The sequence below is a fragment of the Balaenoptera acutorostrata genome, chromosome 3, assembly GCF_949987535.1.
Source record: "Balaenoptera acutorostrata chromosome 3, mBalAcu1.1, whole genome shotgun sequence".
Classification (NCBI taxonomy): Eukaryota; Metazoa; Chordata; class Mammalia; order Artiodactyla; family Balaenopteridae; genus Balaenoptera; species Balaenoptera acutorostrata.
The window spans coordinates 49,014,617-49,030,531 of NC_080066.1; positions in this window are offsets into that span (position 1 = coordinate 49,014,617).

The following is a 15,915-nucleotide window of genomic DNA, read 5'->3' on the forward strand; positions in this document are numbered from 1 at the left end:
CTTCCTAGGTCTCAGTGACAAGCCGAGATTTTTTTTTTATATTCACCACAATTTTTAATGTTCAGTGTTCTTTTTCATCTTCATCTGCTTCAAACTTGAGCACCTCTAAGGTCCCTTTCTCTATTATCTGGGACAACGGGGGGAAGATTCTGTTTTATATCTACAGTTACATCTAGGCTTACAGCTGGTTTCTGCCCCCTTGGCAACTTCATCCCCATCCCTCAAGGAATGAACCCAGAAGTGAAAGCAAGTTTAGCTATTATAGATTCATAGACTATTTGAGCCCAACAGGGCCTGAGAGGTGATCTTGTCCAACGAGGCTCAAAGAGGTTCTATCAGATTGAAAGTATTCCTCTGTCTACTTTGAGCAGAACCTTGATAAGCCCTCTATAGCTAAAGGTTTGTTTCTAAATGTGATTTTCCAAATAATTATTGAATCCCTTCTACATTAAAACTAATATATCACTCAAGGAAATATACTTCTTTTTCATATGATGTTTGTTTATGAAAGAACATTAACTAATCTTCCAAAAGATACAATCCTTGATTCTAACCTATCTCAGTAAGAGAGTAGGTAGGTATGAAAAAAGAAAATACTCTTGCATTAAAATGCCCTGGGATTTTAAACTCAACTCTTAAAAGAAGAATCCTCTGTTTACATGAACCCTCCTGTAAATCAGCTGTCCACTTGGAATTATTCACTGTCATCGACCTGACTTGCCTAGGGTTTGAATCCAAAGATGCCAGACTGAACAGGCCTGAGGGTTGCCATACAAAATGGAAGAAAGGACCACAGAGAGATGGTTATAGGTCACTCAATTCTACCCTGCTGTTTCCTTTCCTGGCATATTTCTATCTGGCTAATCTCTGTCCCACCCCCATGATCCCATATCTAGGAACAAGGGCAGAGCACAGTCTCCAAGGATCACTATAAATAAAAGAAGGAAAAGAGCTTTTTTTTTTTTTTATTAAGAGGAGTATAATTTACAGTTCCAGGAGATTTGAGTGTAAATTAAAATATAAATACGAGTCACTCATGACTCCTTTTTTAAGAATACCACTCCCCTTAAAATGTAGATTTAGCTGTAAATTTTATATACATACATATATATATATATATATATATATATATATATATATATACGTTTCAATGCCCTTCTCTAAGAAGGTCAAAGTGCTCTCATATATGAATTTAAAACCATGAAATGCCAGTGCAGCAGGGAATTGTAGAGGAGGCAGGATATAGAAGCACCATAAAGCAGAGCCAGAAACAGAACTAGATTCAAATCTACCTCAACCACTTGGCAGCTATATGATTTGGGGCAAAACCCTCCCATTATCTGCTTCTCAGAGCACAGTTGTCAAAACTACTGTAAATGTAAATTGGTGCAGCCACTATGGAGAATAGTTCAGAGGTTCCTTAAAAAACTAAAAATAGAGTTACCATGTAAGCCACCAATCCCACTCCTGGGCATCTATCTGGAGAAAACTCTAATTCAAAAAATACATGCACCCCTATGTTCATAGCAGCACTATTTACAGTAGCCATGACATGGAAGCAACCTAAATATCCATCTGCAGATAAATAGATAAAGAAGGTGTGGTACATATATACACATTGGAATATTACTCAGCCCTAAAAAAGAATGAAATAATGCCATTTGCAGCAACGTGGAGGGACCTAGAGATTATAATACTAAGTAAAGTAAGCCAGACAGAGAAAGACAAATATCATATATCACTTATATGTGGAATCTAAAAAAAAGATGCAAATGAACTTATTTACAAAACAGAAATAGACTCACAGACATAGAAAACAAACTTATGATTTCCAAAAAGGAAATGGAGGGGAGAGGGATAAATTAGGAGTTTGGGATTAATATATACACACTACTATATATAAAGCAGATAGAAAACAAGGACCTACTGTATAGCACAGGGAACTATATTCATTATTTTGTAATAACCCATAATGGAAAAGAATCTGAAAAAGAGTGTACATATGTGTATATATATCTGATATATGTGTGTATATATATGTACGTATGCAAGTAAAACTGAAGCACTGTGCTGTACGCCTGAAACTAGCACAACATTGTAAATCAACTACACTTCAATTAAAAAAAAAAACAACAAAATGACATTTCTAGAAGTAAAGCACTGTGTTTAGTACATAATAGGTACTCAATAAATGGCAGATGGTTTATAAGTATTATTACTCTATGGGGGAGGGGAGCTGGGGCATAAGAAACTAGCTAATTCAGAATCATTCAGGCCCTGAGGGCATCACAATCAGAATAAACATTTGCAACATGGTCAACCAGCAGTCTGTTTCATCCTCATGTTACTCTGCACTGTTATGAAATTTTTCCTGAACAGGCTCTTTCCTACGGCCCACATTGTCATCTCCCCAAACCTTCCCTCCTCCTGCACACTCCCCTACACACACACTCACGCGCGCGTACTTACCATTTAATTGCCTGTCGTTTTAGCTTCCCTGAGCGACCTCACAGAGCTAAATATAGCTCTGTCCTTCCCAATGAGCAAGCCTTTAAAGGAGCTAAATTGCCTTGCTTTTTTACTCCCTACCCAAACTTGATCTCAAGCTTTATAAAAGAGAAACACTGAGGGCCTTCTAGGATGGAATGTTCAGCAATTGACGCGTTGTCCATTGCTTGAGAGGTTTTGTGTACTGGTACTTAATCCTTGTTTCAGTTACAACCCCTGTAGGGAAATTTGAGTCCTGTACACGAGTTCTTCATTTATTTCTGAGCCAAGATAATTCTAGGATTACCACTTAGAAAATTGGGAGAACAGACTGCTGCATAGTTACCAGGCAGACGGTATTGAAAAAAGGGGCATGTAGACTACCGTTCTGGTGGCAGGGTTAGGGATAGGTATTGTGGTTAAATCCCATTAGCAACAACATTACACTCATTAAGGGAACCCTAGATGTGAACAGAAAAACTTCCCCCCTCCCCCTCCCCCTCCCCCTCCCCTTCCCCCTCCCCTCCCCTCCCCATTTTCTCTCCTCCTCCTGAAGGCAGGCTCCTACAACACAAGGGACTCCTTGCCCAGGAAATCCCTCTCCGGAGTAAATCACAGGCCAAGTAGTTCCAAAGCCAGAACACACTGAGAGGGACACATGCCATTCTCCAAAAATCTACCAGCATACCCAATGCATAAGCTGTCTCGCTCTTATTTCTTGGGTGACCTTTATGGCTTGGAAAGTATTCCTTTGTCTTAACACAAACACAAACTATTCTGCAAGCATCATTCAAGAATTTAAAGATTCTATTAATCTGATGTCTTAATTGTTATTGAGAAGAGGCAACAGGAGTGCCTTTGTTTCCCGAATGACCACAGGCTTCTAAAAAGTGGCCCACAGAGTTGGAGCTTGCCTCTCAAGTCGCAGGCAGCTCTGTGCGCAGTGGAACTTTAGTGTGACAAATTACCAGATGTTAAAAGAGGCAGGGAAAGAGCATAAAGTTGGGTAAACCCAAAGTGATCTGCATGAGTCCAAACTGAAGGAGTTTTTCTCCCATACCTCTGTTCATCTTGAAGACAGCTTTAAAATAATGGTTAACAAATGTGTATTTCCAGACAAAAGATGTTAATTGGACTAGCAAATAGTGAAACCACAGACACACACACGCACACACACACACAATGCTGAACAACATGCAGTCAAAAGAGAAAGAAAAAATCTTGCAACAATAAGGAAGAAATAAAAATCAATGTAATTCAATGACAGTATACTATGCACTTTCTGTTTATGAGGCATTGAGAATACAGACATAGAAAAAGAAGTAAGGTTTAATCACTGTCTCCCAAGCATTTACCTTCTACTAGGAAAGAATAAATCAAGTGTAGAAATGTCTGTAATACGGACTAAATACAATAAATGCCCCAAAAGGAAGAGAGCATATCCAGCTTGACAGAGAGAGGCATACAGAACCAAAAATAGCTCCAGGGAGGGGGTAGCATTTGAGTTGGGCTTTGAGAACCTGGCAAAAATTGATCTTGGAAAGATGACTGAACATTCTGATTGAAGAAATGAAGATAAGAAAAGATATGGAGGTAGACAGATACGAAGAGTTTCTGGGAAATTGAGCAATATTTTGGATTGAGAATAGGATGTTTATGAGTTTGGTGGAAGAGAAAACAGGGGAAAAAATAGATTGTGGGTATCTTGGAAAGAATAGTTTACACTTAATTTGAGAGTTAACTAGTAACTGATAGTTTCTGAGCCCTGAAATACTGTGATCAGAGATGATTTTCATGAAGAAAAATACAGTCGTAGGCAAAGATATGCACTCATTCAGTTCTTCATTTAACAGATGTTAACTGAACACTTACCATGTGCCAATCCCTGGGCTAATTTATTCCAGTTGGGAGGCAAAATTCATATTATGTGAACTTTACATAAAAGAAATAGATAAAAGGAGCAGGATCTATAGGACTGAAGAACTTACTGAGGACAATGAGGGAAGTGGAGAAGTAAAGTGGACTTCAAGTTTTGGGGCCAAAGATAATGGGAGAAGGGGTGTGATGGGGGTAGGGAGGTACAGAAGTAGGGAAATTAGGAAGGGAGATGGTTGAAGGGGCAGCTGGGGCAGGTTCACAGGTAGAGAAGTAACCAAGTTGGTACAGGTGTTGATACATCCTCGACCTGAACTCTGGACTCCTCTGCAGAGAGTATAGGCCTTAAGGAGACCAAGGGAAAAACTAGCTTAAAAGAAATTGATATTCCTTAAGACAGTAAGAATTTTAATTTTTAAACTATCTCTGATAAAAGTTTAAAAGTCTCAAAAAGAATCCATTTAAACAAGTCCAAAAGGTTACATATCCATCCAAGAGGTCCCACTTCAGTTGATACAGTACTAGGAATTGCCCAGAATTTATGCAGGGTTTATTGTTGTTGGGTTTTTTCCCTCACCCTTTTTTCTCCCAGGAGGAGCTACCAGCTTATCGTAGCTTTTGTGGAGAAGTGCTGCGTATGGACTGCAAACAGGAAAAGATGGATTGTTTTCCATCTTTAGTTCAATTGCTCACTGCTCAGAAGTTACAAGTATCACACACATTGTACACAAGTCTTCCCCACTGTTTCTAGATTTGTAAAGAAGTCGAGTAGATCGAGTTCTCTCTCTCTAGCTCTTACTTTAACACTTTACACTTATTAGGTCTTGAACCTTCCTGAAGCAAAAGTTTAAAAAATATACTGTTCGATAGGAATCCGTGGTCTCTGAGTCTTCCCCTCCTGGGAGACGGATGCCAAGTTCCAGGCAGAATTAATTTTGCTCGACAGTGTTTGAGGTTGGCAGAGGAAGTGGTCTTTGGAATTTACCAAGACAGGCTAGCAGTTGAACAAATTATAATCCAGGTGCCTCCCCTTTACCTCCACCAGCTACTTTTTCCCCATCCCCTGACGCCTTCCAGCTTATTTACTGAGTCAATTAACAAAAGATAACCTCCCATTGTGCAACCATCAATAAATCAATTGTGCTAATACTATCTTGGAATGTCCCCCACTATTGACTTTCATATTGTTTACATTACACACTTGAGAAAGCCAGGGCCCTTGAGTCTGCGTTAATGGATTCTGGAGGAGCCATTAATACATAGAACGCGCTTGACAAAATATTTCAGTTTCTCTGAGGTTCACCTGCTTTCTGAACATGGGCAGGGCCCTCTCCTCCCTCCCGGCAGGATCCTGCCACACGGAGTCTGATGAACACTTAGGAAGGCAAACATTTCTGAGCAGTAATGGAACAGTCACTTAGGGCACACCTCCTTCTTTGTGATTTGAATAATCTATTTCCACCCACCCCAGCTCCCCACTGTCAACAACCCTCAACAATCTAGGGAATCAAATTAATCTTCAATTATGTGAAAGAATTTCAGGAACGAACACAGCTCAAGTTACCAAGTAACTGGCTGTTGTGAAAAGATTCAGACTGCAAGCAGCCTGAATGCAGGGACTTTTCGTCATTTCTTTTTTCTCCCCCCACAATATAAGGGAAATCTTTCCAGCCCGTGATAATCTCTACATAGGGAATCTCAAAACTTTTGAAAGCTAGTTTTAAAATGAATACAAAACAAAATCTTCCCGTTCCCCAGCTCTATAAATCTAGGTTAAATATAATAATTATAAAGTTGGATTTAATGTTTTATTTTTGTTTTGAGGACTTCCTTTTTAATGACACCAGAAACATGTAGAGAACAGGTTTTCTCTTCGGAGCGGGACTCTGCTTCCAGACCAAGATACTTTGTAAAGGCACGAGCTGTACAGCGATTTAAAAGAGGTTGGCGGTGTGGGGCGGGGGGGCGGGGGGGGGCGAGATCCACCAGTTCTGAAACTTCTAAAGGTTCAGATTTCAGCGCTGGCTGCAGACCTGGGCAAAGTTCACTGCTCCCTTTTCACGACATGCTACATACTTTTCAAGTTCCCACTTGCTTCCTAGAGAGGAAAAAATGTGCCCTCTGAGTTCAGGTTGCTAAGGACAGGCTGAGCCAATTTAGCCATGCATTCCTTTTCCAAAAGATAGGCTGCTTGTTGTTGTTTTTTCCTCTGTAAATACCGGAGCGTCTTGATCCTCCCTACTCTAAACAAATACTTCTCCTACAACTTTGAAGCCCTTGTCCACGGTGGGAAACTCAATGATTTCATTCAGTCACTTTTGCTGCCTAAGTCAGAAGTCTGGACAAAATGGAATCTTATTCTACTTTGCAGCACATCTTATCAGACACTTGGCTTCATTTTTCTCTTGATAATGATGGGTATTTAAAATACACATGACTATTGGATAATAAAGGAAGAACTCTCATTGTTCTAAGCCTTTCTTTTTTTTTTTTTTACTTTCTTTTTATTTTTTCTTTTACTTTGACCTTAGGATATATATGTCTCCTTAAGGGTGTTTTGAAGAGGGTGAAAGAAACAGACAGGACTTTGAAAGGAAAAACAGACGTCTAATTGGCTGTCTCTTGCTGACCCTCAGTGACCCTGTGCTGAATACCTTTAATGGACATGTGTGATCTCAGAGTCTCTACTGTGATAAACAAATTTTCGAACTTCAACTTGTTTTTGCAGAAGAATTCTTCATTTTCCTCAAGCAGGGTTTTTTTTAAATGAATAAGTCATTAGCATAGGTATATTTTAAATGAATAAGGCACTAGCATAACTACGTTATATAAGGGGGAAGCTAAGGTAGTTTTCCAATTTTATAGATACAATTTTTTTTTAAAAAAGGAGTTTGGGTCAATCATCAATTTAGTTCATTTAGCTCATGTCAGTGTATGATTTTACATTATACTATAGAGAGCAAAATCCGTTTGCATTCCAAACAATAGTTACTAAATCCTAAAAGCTCAGAAAGTCAGTCAGAAAGCAATAATCTTTACCCCTAAAATTAATAACTCTCATGACATTGTTTACATGCAACCTTGGAACTTCCTGCTCTGTAAACCATCTTGGGTCAAGGTGGAAAATAGTAAGAGTCAATTCAAATCCTTTCGTGCTTCCAAAAAAGCTTCAGATGATTGAAAGTTTTTATTAAGTGCTGTGGAACTAAGGGAGGTAATGGGGATACCCCTATTCCTATTTTTGCCAAAAGGCTAGAAGCCTCACTCCACCAGGGAGCTATGCATTTCTCCCTCCACCTTAACTTCTTGGAAATCACTGTTGTCCACCAGCTCCCCTCTTTCCCACTAGCTGGTATTTCTTCCTCTCTATTATTCTTCCTTCTCTTCCATGTTGACAGTTTTTTTAACTCCTCATCTAATGTCAATGAAGTCTGTTTTGATATTGCTCTGTGCCTCTACCAGCTCTTTTTTCTGTAATCATCTCTTCTCATGCCCATATCCACTTAAATACTCTAGTTTCACTTTCTCATCAGTAAGACTTTCTGGAGTTACAGAAAGGCTGAGACCAATGCCTCATTTTGAGACTCCAGTATATGAAATAATAAAGACACCTCCAAATAAGTTTAAAAATGGATTTGGTTTTTATATTTAATAGTCATTCATGTCATCTGAAAATGTTCAATAGAATAGAGAATATTATTCCAGTTATAGTCTAGCTTTATGTGGAACTAATGCCCAAATTCTGCATTTCAGGCATGAATGTGGAGCTCATGTCCTTCTGACCCTCCTGCCCCCAGCCCCCATGACCAAAAACATCCATATATCAGATCCTGCTTATTGGCAAAGATTAATGTGGTGAAATTAAAAGAGCACTGGATTGGAAGCTGTGAGGATGTTATTAGGTTCCATCTTATCTGAACCTTGGTTTCCTCATCTGGAGAATGAAGATGTTGCCATAAATGGTGCCAGAGTTCTCTTCTAGTGCTCTTTTGTGACTTCATATTGTGCTTAGCACTCCAAGACATCACTTCTAGCTAGCTAGCAGAGAAAAACAAGGTGAAGTAAGCAGACACCTCTAAAGATAAACTGGCTTGGGAACACAAATGTCAGAGACAACAATATAGAACAAGAGTTATACCTGGGGGATGCGGAGGTGCACGTGGAGGTCTACTTTCATGCCTCTTTTCTCAGCATGCAGCAGCAGTCACGATGGACTTGGAGCACAGTCATAGAGCATCCCATCACACACAGATCCAGTCGTAAAATACTCTCACAGCTATCCCGCTATCCAGCATTGCCTGATAGGTGACCACAGCTCACAGGAAGAATCATGTCCTTGCTTATCCTTTTGGTGTGACCCATTTCCCATGGCAAAGCAAAGATCTTTCCTCTTCTCACTTTCTCATATGGGGGAAAAATTAAAGTAACCTTTCTACCAGTCATTACCTACACAAGTTACAGTTAATAAAGTATGCTTAGAGGTAAACCTAAGATCCAAGGTCAAGAGAGATCAAGTAGAAAGAAAACACTCTTTTACCTTATTGTGTAGGCTAGCTGACTTTAATGATTAAAATATTGTGCTGTTTCTTCTCAGACTTCAGCAACAGTCAAATCTTATGGTTGAAGCCTCAGGCACTAAATTGCAGAGAACACTGATGGTTAGTACAAGAAAGCATCTAAGCATCTATTAGTTCAGCCTACCATGAAAAGTCAGAATTCCTATCTAGCTTCTCCGTGATAATAACAATAACAACAATAATATGATGATAACTATAATGATAATAATGAAAGCACTTATTCCACAGTTACTATGTTGCCAGATACTGTGCACGTATATTGAACACTGATTATAAATCATCACGGTTCTTAGCACTAACTTACTGAATCTTTACAATGCCTCTAATTTTATCCATGAGTCAATAGAAACATGAAAGGGTTAAATAACTTGCATGAAATCACACAGCTAGCTAGGTGCTGGGGGATTGAACTAAACAGACAAGGTCTGGAGCCTGTCTCTTTAACCCTATGCTACCAGTTGCGGGGCTGGGGAACAGCCAGGGTGAGAACATAGAGTTTGTTTCAACTCTACTTAGTAGAAAGATCTTTAGTTTCCTAGGCCAAATATGTCTTCTTATATCAGGAGTTGGGAAACTATGGTTTGTTTTTGTGTGGGTCATGAGCTAAGAGTAGATTTTAAACTTTCAGACAGTTAAAAAAATCAAAAGAAGAGTAATATGTCAAGACACATGAAAATCATCTGAAATTCAGATCTCTGTGTCTATAAATAAAATTTTATTGGAACACAACTACACTTCTTCATTTACGTCTGTGGCTGCATTCACTCTACAGCAAGGTCAGAATTGAGCACTTGTGACAAAGACCATCTGGCCCAGCAAAGCCTAAAACATTTACTAGCTGGCCCATTACAGAAAATGTTTGCTGACCCCTACTTTTAATAGTTGAGGGTAGTTCTCTCATCCTTTCCTAAATGTGCTCTTTTTTATGGTAACTCTCTCAAATCCTCCTCCCTCTCCCAACCTCACATCATCCTGGAAACTCCTCTCTGGAGTTTCTTGGGTACCACATACCCCTTCCCTCTTAAAATAGTGCCTAGTGGCATATTCATACCATGGAATACTACTCAGCAATAAAAAGGAATAAACTATCCAGACCCCAACAACATGGAAGAATCTACAAAGCATTATGCTGAATGCCTAAGCCTTACCCAAAGCACTCTTATGGTAGGATGGTATGTATATAAAATTCTAAAGCAGGCAGAACTCACCTATGGTGAAAAGGACATCAGAACAATGGTTGTCTATAGGAGAATGGAGGAAGAATTAGCTAGGATGGGAATTAAACTCTCCGAGATTTTGGAAATATTCCAAATCTTGACAATTGTTTCAGTTACTAGTTGCATACATTTGCCAAATTAAATCTAAAGATACACTTACAATTTGTACATGACACTGTATCCACCTCCAAAAACAAATATTGAACTTTAGTTAATGATCTGGGTCTTGAAATGTTTAGGAGTGAAGGGTGTCAATACCTGCAACTTATTTTGAAATGAGTCCAGAAATCAACATGATTGGATGATTGGATAGCGGTATGGACAGATAGCAAGATAGAGGATGAAAGAAGAAGAGTAAAATATTCATTGTGGATTCTAGATTCAGGGATATGGGCATTCTCTAATTCTTCTGACTTCTATGGTTGAAATTTTTCATAGAAAATTTTATTCTTCAAAATAAAATTTTCATAATAAAATGGGAAGGAAGGGATAAAGTAATGCTTAGTATGAAGCAAACTACCCTAAATGTTGCACAAAGCGACATTGTTATCTCCCTTCACTTGGAAGCCATTTTACTGTTACTTTTTATTTTCCTTTAATACATCTGTTTGGATCCTGAAGTGCCTTTCTTAGACTTACCCAAAGAGATATCTTGGTTATGTATAACTATTGGGACTAGTGATAAGGATGTATTCAATGACAGAAGCTAACTTCACTGCAAGAGGCCAACTTTAATTTCTTCACTGTTTAAATTCTGGGTCTGTAGTTTATTATTTAAGAAAATGTACAAAATGAAAGACACAGAAACAGCCCCAATGAGATGTTTCCATCAAACTCTTTTGTGGAAAACAGTGTAAATTCCTCAAGTGAGTTTACACTCTTGCTTCATGGACTTGTAGAAAGAAGAGGAATGCGTTTGATCATGGTTGAATTCCTGGCCTCTTTAACCTCACCAGTAGGTTGTCATGTACTTCTCATACTACGGTTCACTATCATTTGACAAACAATATGCTCAGCACTGTTACAAACATCAGATGAGCATGTGTGCGTGATAAAAGTTTGAAAAAGTTCTCAAAAGATGCAGCCTAATCTCTGGATTAACTGTTTCTTTAAGGGCCTCTGCAGTGTATAATCTGCAGTCTGATTCTGTTGCTTTTATGCAATGCCAATATTAGAAGCAATAACACAATCATGCTTCAACTATTTGGAGGTCAATTAGCTGGAAAATTCTGCTGTTTCCGAATGGAAGCTAAGAACCAAGGAAGGAAGCAAGAAAAATCCCGAAGGCAGTCAGACTAACTGTGAGAGCATCAGGGCTCCAAGCTCCTGTATTCACTCCTGGAAGAGTCTCTAAAGCTGACACTCAAATCCTATCATCCTTCCACAGGGAAAATTCTAACAAGGCTGGATTTCCAGCTCATACTTTAGGAAAGATTGCACAGAGGTCGGCACAGTGAAAGTGGCAAGAATGGGAAGAATTATTAGCCACCGTTCAAAACTCAAAATGCACTATAATTTGGGAGGACAAATTTATGGCCAAAAAATGTGTCCACCTTAATACTACCAATGAAGGAACAGTTCCACAAGATATTAAAGACAGTCCTTAAAAATAAAAAAGAGGAGGGCTATTATCAGACATCCTCAGGAAATATTGGTCTCAAAGTTAATGCCGCAACATATCTGTTATGACTCCAGGGACCTCTAAAAGAACATCGTTTTTTTCACCCTTCTTTTTCCCATTCCCCTTTTTTTCTTTTATTTTGGCTGAAGTTTATTGATGCTATTTTCTTTTCTCATCATAACGATGTCCGTCAGTCTGCCTGAATCTTCTGGTCTAGGCGTGGCTCTGAACTTCTCCCACACCCTCCTTTACACAGGTGTTTCCTCTCCCGCCCCCAAATTTCTATTCCCTGCACAGCAATCTGTTGTTTACAAATTCCAGGCAACATTTCTAGTTTCTGAGGACACCTTCCAAATCATCCACATGTTCACTTCCCTCCCTTCTCACTTCTGCCTTTCTTTTCCCATCTTTTTCCTCTCCAAGCAACGTGCCAAGCAGTCTACGCTCAGACATCCCTTTTAAGCCCCTCCTGCATTTCCTGTTCATCTCATAGCTTTGCACTGTTTTTCTGCTTTTGCTTAAATCGAATGCTTCAGCTGAAACCCACCTAAAAATCCTCATTCCCTTCCCATTTGTACAGCCCTCACCACTTGACTTCAACATGCATTTTTCCTGAGGGAGCCCACCAGCCTGCATGGGGTCAAGGGATATTGCTTTATTCCCCTTCTCTGGTCAGCCCGAGTGTGAGGCTCAGGGTCACCTTGACAGATAATGTCTGTCATCTAATCAGCATTGGATTTTGAGCCAGTAGATCTGTGTTCAATCTTGAATTCTGCCCCTTACTATTTTGCCCAGTCATTTAAATTCTCTGAGCCTCAGTTTCCACATCTATAAAAATGGCAAAAATACTTGGGGTCTGATCTATCCTACAGGGTTGGGTGGAGCTGATGGGGCCCTGCTTGAGCAAGCTCTTCATCAGCTGTAGGAGGTGACAGCCTTCTTCCTCCACTTTGAAAGCTTTGTTCGTATTGAAATCCTGGGAGTAGACCTTCATTCTCTTTTACATTCTTAATTTCTTCTCGTTCTAACAGGGATTAGCTCATTCTCCACATACCGCTACCAAATTCCCCAGCTGAGAATAAATTAATTTCCGCTACTGCTGTTTATCAGAACATGGACTTGTCAGTGGGGAGCCAGATAGGAAAGTGGTTAAGTGCAGCCTCAAATCTGGGGGCTGAAAGCCTAGCTTCATCACTTACTTGATGTAGAAATTGGAAATGTCCACTCAGCCTTGACTTCCTCAGTTGTCTCATCTTTAAAATGGGGATAATAGGAAGCATTCACTGCACGAGGTGGTTGTGATGATTACAGGACATCAAAGGGTGTTCAATCTTAGCACAGGCAGTGCCTGGCACGTGGTAAGCTCTCAGTAATGTTTGCCTCTCACTTCTCTGTGATTACCTGTCTTTTCTGCCCCTGCCTCCTTTTCCTTCTTAGTTTCCTCCATTCTCCTTTTCCTTCTGTCTCCCATCTCCTCCTGTCACCCCATGGGCAGCGGTAGCTGGTGCTCCCTGCACACCCAGTGCAATCTTAGGGGAAAAGTTCAGACCTTGAAGCATCCCAAAGTTCTGCTCCCCCTACAGCTCTTATCTTGGCAACTCCCCCCTCCTCCTACAGATTCCTTTCTGGCGTCCTCCCTATGTTTTCACTGCCTTCCTGATTAGAGCGTATGTCAGCGTGGCAGGATAATTTACTGATATATTAATTTGTGTTTTTATCTCAGGGTTTGCCAGCTCTCCGCTATATAAAGGAAGCCAGGCCTTTCTGTTCCCCTGCCTCAGGGGAGGTTTGTGTTAAGAGGCCAAAGCTGAGACACCTGGCTTTTGTTTCCCCAAAGCCCCATGTTCTGGGAGGAGAGAATGCCAGCCAGGAGGAAGAGAGAAGCTGGGGCCTTTGAGAGCAAAGAGACAGAGGGAAGGAAAGCGGCAGAGGGGGAGGGGGGAGATTTTGATAGATGGGAAGGGGGTAAGGGCCAGAAGACCAGGCTACCAGCAAGCCTTGGCTCCCACCCATGGCTACCCCTGGGGAAGTGGCTGGACCACAAAGAAATGGCTTTAAAGCATGTCTAAATAACCAGCCCCTAGCCCCAGGCCACTGGGCTCAGCAAACATCCCACAAGCCATTCCCTGCACTGATGCCCCCGTGGGCAGCAGAGCCACAGAAGTAGTAAAGCTCACGCCTGCCAGGACAGCAGTAACCAGAGGAGACAGGGACAGAGCAAAACAGTAAATCATAACACCTAATGTCTGCTGCCCACTCAGACTGTGCCAAACACTATTCTAGGATCTTTACAAGTGTAAGAACAGTTGCTTCCCAAGACAACCTTATATTTCCACATACATAGACAAAGAAATAGGCTCAGAGAAGGCAAGCAACTTATTCCGTATCACACAGGTAGGACGCAGTGAAGCTGGGGGTCCAATTCAAGTAGAAATATTAAAAGAGGTCACCAATTTATTGTAGAACATTAAGAATGAAATGCTGGGTCTTCCCTGGTGATGCAGTGGTTAAGAATCCACCTGCCAATGCTGGCGACAGAGGTTCGAGCCCTGGTCTGGGAAGATCCCACATGCCACGGAGCAACTAAGCCTGTGCGCCACAACTACTGAGCCTGTTCTCTGGAGCCCGCGAGCCACAACTACTGAGCCTGTGTGCCACAACTACTGAAGCCCGCAAGCCTAGAGCCCATGCTCTGCAATAAAAGAAGCCACCACAAAGAGAAGCCCGCACACTGCAACGAGGAGTAGCCCCTGTTCACCACTAGAGAAAGCCTGCACAAGCAACAAAGACCCAACGCAGCCAACAGTAAATAAATAAAATAAATAAATTTATATTTAAAAAAAGAATGAAATGCTTCATGGGACAAACAATAACAACCCCGAAACTGAAAATATCCAGCCCTCTGAGTACCACCAAAACGGGGACTGTTAGCAGATCTGCTTCCTTTCCGTTGAGGAGCCTCTTTCTAGACATCACCAGCTCTGCGACTCCTGCTGAGTTGTGTTTTGATGATGGAAATACTGTCTGGATTCAGAGGAAGCAGAGGTGCATATGCTCAGAGTGTAAAGAGTCAAGCACAGGTACCTGGAATTCCATTTCTTCCCCTTTTATTTTGCCTCTTTCCTAACTTCTCTACACGACTTGACCTTGCCAAGTCTGGTTGTCTGTAAAGTCAAGATAAAGAAATCACCTAGCTCAGTAGTTAGACTCATTGGATAACTGCCCAATAATTAGAAGTTATTATTATTATTATTATCATCATTATTATCATTGTCATTATTATCGCAGTGGTCTGTCCTGCTTAGTCCTACTGCCTACCCAGCTGCCTTGACTGCTTTTATTGAGTATCTCTGTATGTCAGTCACTGTGCTGGGTGCTAAGGAGCCCTCAGCATCCAAGTTCTGGCTGTAGAAGAGACCCATGAGGCATCTTTTAGTGCAATGTGGTAAGGGCTACAAATGGGATAATCCCAGTATCCCATGGGGGCCCAGGTCAGGGGCCCCAAAGGAGACTGCAGGGTGGGAATGATGTCAGGTTTCCTACAGAAGTTAATGGCCCGAGTCTTTACAAATGACAGTAACCTCTGCCTCACAGTGGGAAGTGAGCTAGGAAGCCTCCCCACACCCACTTCCGGCCCTCAGGAAAGGCTCCTGGGCCTAAGCACACTCCTGACACTGCTCCAGCAGTTAATTTGAGTGTTCTGAGCAATGCAGAACTTGCATCACACTGGGCCATGGACCAAGCCTGCAGAGGAAAAGCCAAGACAGCTCAGAGCTGCTGGCACATTCCATAAACCCAAATTTCCAGAGCTGCCTTGAATAAGATGTGTAAAGGAACATTTTCCATGTGTCAATTAAGCTCATTGACCACGTGACATAAAGAGGAAATGTAAATGTGGGATTCTGATTGGCACAGTTCAAGGCCTCTGATTTCGATACGCAGAGACAGATCTGCAAGCTATTAAGCGTACTCGGCTTCCAAACTCCAGAGGCTGTGAAGGAATGCCTGCTTTGCACATCAGAGGGAAAAAAGTACAGCCATGAAGAGCGGTCTTGGGAAAATACCCTGCTTGGTTCCCACAGCAAAACATACACATTCAGTGAGATCAAGAATCAACTCGACTGTTATACTTACCTAT